We start from the raw sequence: 6452 nt of genomic DNA on the forward strand, positions 1-6452 counted from the left end.
CTGCTTGATGGGCCTCCCATTGGTTCGTCCTATGGGATGGGCCAGCAGGTTATAGCTGAGTTAGGCGAGCCCAATCCAGGAACAAAGATCGACATCCAATTTAGGCGCTATCGAAGCACAAATATCTTGGGTGGCGCAGTTGTAAGCGCGTGAGGAGCCAAGCATTCGGCGATAACTCGGACAAGAAGGTGATCAAGGCTCTAGATATATAGGACTGCAAGCTAAGACAAAGGAGATAAGTGAAGTAATAGTGATCACAACTTGTAAAGGGATAACTCTCTGGTCATGTATGTAAGCCGAGGAGGGCCCCTACAAAATTATCTCATCTCACCCCATCCTCATCAACAGCAACCGAGCCATCCCAAAGCCTATTTGTAATCCTCATACTCCAGAAACCAATACATAGCCACAACAGGAAGTAGGGTGTTACACAATTCAAAGCGGCCCAAACCTATATAAACCTAGGAGCAATACTGACGTGCTTCCGCACGTACCATCGAGTCGCAATCAACGACGCCGTCCTACCCAAAAGCATCATGTGGGTAACCCCATGGTGCGCGGTCGAGTCACAAACACCAACAAACCGACCAGGATGTTGTGTATTCCTGTCTTGAATATATAATTAGTATCAATAACTAGATAGATCATTATAAGAAGTTACTAGGTGTATGCATGTGCGTTGCTACGGTGTCAACATGTAATGATAAGATACATTGAGACCCAAAAGGACTATGATAAAATACATTGATATGCAAAAAATACTAATTGTTATTCTATATTTTTGTTAGCATCAAGTGGTTGTTTACATAAAAATATATAGTACAATACCCATGCATTGCAACGATATATAAATTATTCAACAATATTTTAGTGCACAACGATTGCATGGAAGCAAACAACACAAATTATTATCGACCTCAGTGTCTTACAGATTCCATGTGTGGCTCTCACTTCATGTCCGGTGGTGGCACCCCACACCACGGCACCGGCGTGAAGGAGTTGAGATCTATGGATGTGGGCCCCATGTGCGACTGTCTACATGCGAGCCAAGGGAGGGCCGCAACATCTCAGTTTCTACTTGGGTCTGTTAAGGACATGCTTAGTAGCTCCAAAAAAGTTGTTCTAACATAAGAATTAGAAAATTAAAATAGTTAACAGAAGATGTTGTGGTTTATGTGATTTCAATACCAAAGATGTTAGACAATCTTTGGTATCCACAAAATGAGGAAGGGCCACATCCTTCAGCCACAATTGATGGTAAAACGTTGTCTCCCATGAGCCTTGAGCAAGTAATAGTAAAGCTTATTTGTTCTAATTTAATAGATGCCACATACCAGTGATTGATTCATAGTAATGTTGTCACTGCTGTCTTTTTTTTTATCTAATCCATAATTCTTTTAATTTGAATTTCTATTACTTTGAAGTCACTAGTTTAATGCTCTTAGATGCAACTAAATATTTACGTATGGTTTTAGCTTTCTTAATCTACACAGGTGAAACAAATTAAAAATAAGGTGAAAAGACAACACCCTCTACAGGTTGCCAATCGAGTGAGAAAATAGGTACCAGCTCAATTTGGCGGGTTGTAAATCCAAATGCAAGGTGCGCGAGCATCACCATGTAGAAGCAGTTGAAGTCAACTACAATCCGCTAGCTCTGGGACTAATGATCTCTTATTTTTATGGGTTGTAGCCAAAGTGTCCCAATAAAGTAGATCCACAATTTCAATGGGTAGTAGTTTATTCATTGCTTGACCCAAGAAACAAGGTTTAGAGCAAGGGCGTTGTAGAACCGCCTAACCAATTTCCAAAACCAGCTTCTCTTTGCCAACCTGCAACAATACTGCAACATCATACATTGATAAGGAGCAAATATAATAATATTGCAGTACATAATATTAAGCCAGATATGCGTATTTAACTTTGATAATTGGGATGCTAAAACATCCTCAATGTTTGGTTTCTTAAAGCTCACAGTGCATTTCAGATAGAAAATTTTCAATAGCAGACATTTCAGATGGAAAAATTTCAATAGCAAAACAGGGAAATAGATAGTACTCTTGAACCATTTGTTATCACTTATGTTTCAGTTATCTAGAGAGCCAGGGGATGTTATTCTTGTTGAAGTACAAGACAACAATAGGGTTGTAATAGGCCATGCAAAGAATCAAGTTTCAACATTGATTGATACTCAAGTATGTCCACACGAATTCATGAGTTTAGTGCAAATGTTTCATGGTAATTATGTAGTCACGGAAGGAGTTTGAAAAGCAGCAGGATGAAACCGGCAGGATGAAATGTCCTAGTGCATATTTCGTAGCCCAACACAATCTCCCATCATCCTAGTAGTTGCTAAAATAAGTGACTAGGCATATTCAATTCCATTAAACATGTTACTATGTTAGGCTCAATCAAGTCTCCACTAGTACAACTTCAAGAGCAGATGTAACATGGGGACTGGGGTGCTCCAGCCTCCAATGTTTTTGCACACAATGGAGAAATACACGAAAGAGGTGAAAGAAAAAATAGACAAAATAATAGCAGTGCTGAAGGAGAGAAAAATAGCCTTCTCTTACCATCAATCCTAGATCCAGCCGGGTACCACCACCAAGAAATGTGAAGTTGGGACTGAACCATCAGGATGATAATAGGTTGGAGAGAAATACTCTTGCCCCATTGCTGAATAATTAAATTGGACCATCTCTAATTTTGGATGACTAATGCACCTTACTCAAATGTGGTGTTATCAGAATGTGTGTATATTTTTTTTTCTGCTGGAAACTCCTTTTTTGGTTGGATACACATCGATAGGTATGACATTATTTAGGCACATTTTGTTCACTGGTGTGGTAGCTTTATTGATTGGAGTACGCAATGGGAGGTTGTGTGGGAAAGGTGAGCCTTCTCAAACAATACCAGTCTTGAAACTGCAAGTGTTTTTCCTCAGAAGTTAATATATATTTTGGTCTTTGTTCAGGTACGTCGTGATGACGAAGAAAAACTTGATTTTAAAGGTGCAAATGTTCATATAATAACAAGCAAAGAGGGCTGGACCAGAAGATTGCAGGAGCAAACAGAGATGAGAAAACTGTAAGTAACGTTAAAAGGACTGTAAATTCTCTTTTTGTGTTGTGATTTTGTTAGAGAAACTCCAACAACTTACATATAAATTCTAGCTAAATATAGAGTTATTCCTGTCAATAATTGAAAAATCAATCTAAAAAGAACATTGCGACTTATTCTCAAACTGGATGGGTTCTCAGTTTTTTCTCACTTGGATTGCTGGTGGCTTAGTGGGAAAAAATGTTACTACAAAAAAGGATATATTTATAGAGATGGAAGTATTTTTTTGCTAACAATATAAACTCAATCCACCATATAATCTTTGAACTTTTCCCTGTATAAACTCAATCCACCATAGAATAGTCATACCCAGTCTGGAGCATGAGGGTAGAGGAGCACGGTAGGAGAGGAGAGAACTGAGCATACCTTTGAGCTGTATGTCGAGGTGGTCACCATTCCACAGCAACCCCACGATGGTGATCTCCTACTCGTTGTTGTCGGAGTCGACGACGTCAGTGGAGCCATATGATGAGTTGCGCGCGCCGTCTCTTCTTCTCCCTTTCTCCCTCTTTGCTCTCCGGCGTGGTCAGCAAAATTGTGCCCATGCCGTTTACATTGCCTCGCAGAAGTATACAAACAAATGGAGTAAATGAAATTGTGAGCGTAAAAAATTAGCCGAAGGCATAAATGCATTTCATTGGTCCATACCACAGACATTTTGTGATAAAAAGTACATCATACATGCTAAGACATTGCTTTGGATGACATATTTCTTGAACAATTCCAAGTTAACATAGGTCCTTCCTATGTGTATATGCATGACCCTAAAAGTTCACCCTACTGCAAATATATACAATACCATCCAGGAGAGTTTGCCCTTTCTTTTCTAGGAATGGCTAGGTGACATAAAGCAATTTTTTAGTTATTGCAACAAATCTTGACTTCATGATCTATTAATAACAGATTGAAGTACACAGCGACCAAGTCATGCGATCCTAAATCCAAATCGAAGCTACTCTACTAGATATTGGTAATCCAGAAGCTAACAACAATGTATTTGTCTTAGGAGGAGGCCAAAATGTCATGCCACATCGAGGTCATATATAGATAAGATGTTGTTAGGGTTCATCCAAAAATGGGGGAACACACTTTCGGAACTCAGAAGGGGGAGGCAGAGCACTCTATCACCGAACAAGCTGTCGATCCGGGGCAGTCGACCGATCCGAGGAGGAGGACGCCGAAAATGCAATGCGTTTTCTTACCCATGGTTTGAGCTTGGATCCAGGCACAGATGTTTGAAGGAGTTTGTAGATGCCGATCTTGGGCCGAAGGAAAGGTGTTGTTAGTCATCGATGGTCGTTGATGCTTGCGACTGTCGATGTCGTCGCCTGCTGCCTGCTTTGCGGAGGGAAACCACCAGATGCGAGGGAGAAGGAGGGCAGGGGCGGGCACAGACGTCCCATTCATCGTGTTGGGGTGGGGGAGGGGAGCGGGGATGGCGGCCAGCGTCGGGGTGGGGACGGGAAGGGGCGGCAGGGGAGTCGAGCGCGAGGGAGAAAGAGAGGAGGGGAACTAGTGGGTTGAGATATGAGGGCCGAGGGAGGGGGGAGGGAGCAGCGGGCTGCAGTGTCGGAGAGAGGTTTCACGGTGGGAATGGCAGAACAGGAATGAGAATGCAAAACCAGAAATGGCAGAACAGGGAATGACAACCTACTCCTTGCTGCCTTAGTAAGTAGTAGAGATTTGGTAAAGTAACTATTGATCCACTGCCATCGGCACATATGTTAAATAAGTAGGGAATCCAAATGTTTTGTAAATAAAATGTTAAAATATAGATGCATAGTGTTTCTATAACTAAATTAGCATAACGATTGTCATATCATACATGTTTACAATAAAGGATATTTGTTGTAAGACAATATAAATAAGCCAAAAGGTAATATTATGGACTACAAAAAGGTATTTTCATGTGACATTGTTGTGTGGTCTAACATGTGCTATTTTTAGAATGCACCATCATTTCTTAAGAACAGATGGTGGCTCAGAAACCTAGCAGACCATCAAGCTGCCATCTGCCATCTGCCGCACCATATGCAAGTAGATCAGAACTTGCTCGCCCAAATTTCAACATAGTAACTGGTAATGATAAAATTAGTCAATAATGAGAAAATTGGTATACTAACCAAATCAATTAGACAAAAATACTTGATCGCTAAAAGAGACGAAACACAAGACATGATCATGGGTTCATAAGATAAAAAAACAGAGGATTTCAGTTGTCAAAAAGGCACTGCATTCCAACAAATGATTATGCAAGCTCGGCATATATGACATGCCGCTCAGTATCACTCTGCTTTGAGCCAATACGTATAGTGTGGTTGAACATTCCGCTGAAAGAAAATTTAGTTGAAAAAGGGTAGAAAAATTGAAAAATATGGCCCCATACCTTCTAGAATTTGTAGCTTCTTTTTCACAGATGTTATGCATTCCCCATATTTCATGTCCCCCTTAAATTCTGCTTTAAAAACATCTAGGTAAGTTAAAAACAGAGCAAATTTGACACGTTTAGTGAGATCAACGAAACCATATGATCAAAAAATTCATCAACATTAAATTGTTGTTAAAACAACAAACACTGCATCATGTCCTCGCATCATGTCCTCACAGCTGTTGCTAAACCAACCTTCACTTTAGAGGGTCCAAACACCGCAACCGCATTTGAAAAACCAAAGTATTTTTCTCAACCGTAATATTTCTCCAATAATCCAAATATACGTTGCATCCAAACAGAGTCTAAGCTCTGATTTTAGCCCATCGCACATAACTGAGCAACTATTATAACAAATTAATGTATTGGTTCCAGTTTTAGGTTTGTAATGAGTAAATGTAATGATAAATGAGCTGAGATGGATTACCTTGCCCTATCATAAGAAGTGTCATGACAGTGCAGAGTAGAGAACTCAATATAGTAACATCATATACTATACTAACATATATAACCATTGATTTCCTTACTAAATGGTACTACTCTTTCGGTGAGAGCAAAATGGTAATAAATTATTCATACAACGTAACATTGTTAAAAGCTTTGCATTGCAGGTTGATGGTACTATTAAAGAAAGTCCTCAAATGACAATATTTTTAAAGGGACTGATGCACTGACGTCCGATTCACACTATTTAGGTAAATCATGATTACGCACACACAATCAAATGACTTAACTGGATGCCTGGATTACTACAACATTCAAAAAAAATTCAAGGTCCCTCGGCAAAGGTGTAGATCTGAAGCTTCTATTATCATGTTCTTCACTTATTTTCCATTATCACAAACTGAATTGACATTTCTATTTGAGAAAATAATGATCTAGCTTGGGGATTCCCCTAATAA

At 39.7% G+C, this 6452-nt stretch overlaps 1 long non-coding RNA gene across 2 annotated transcripts; it reads right to left on the reverse strand.

Moving 5' to 3' along the window:
* Nucleotides 1-236: 236 nt before the first annotated feature.
* Nucleotides 237-4655, reverse strand: LOC103653293 (uncharacterized). 2 transcript variants are annotated; one of them, XR_565387.4, is made up of 3 exons: nt 3489-4655; nt 1567-1831; nt 237-605 (listed from the first exon to the last, which is right to left on the reverse strand). It is a non-coding gene; the product is annotated as an uncharacterized lncRNA (long non-coding RNA). The 2 variants fall into 2 exon arrangements; XR_565386.3 differs by having other exon boundaries at nt 237-609.
* Between the last annotated feature and the right edge of the window lie 1797 nt (nt 4656-6452).

Source organism: Zea mays, chromosome 4 (assembly GCF_902167145.1).
Source record: "Zea mays cultivar B73 chromosome 4, Zm-B73-REFERENCE-NAM-5.0, whole genome shotgun sequence".
Taxonomy (NCBI): Eukaryota; Viridiplantae; Streptophyta; class Magnoliopsida; order Poales; family Poaceae; genus Zea; species Zea mays.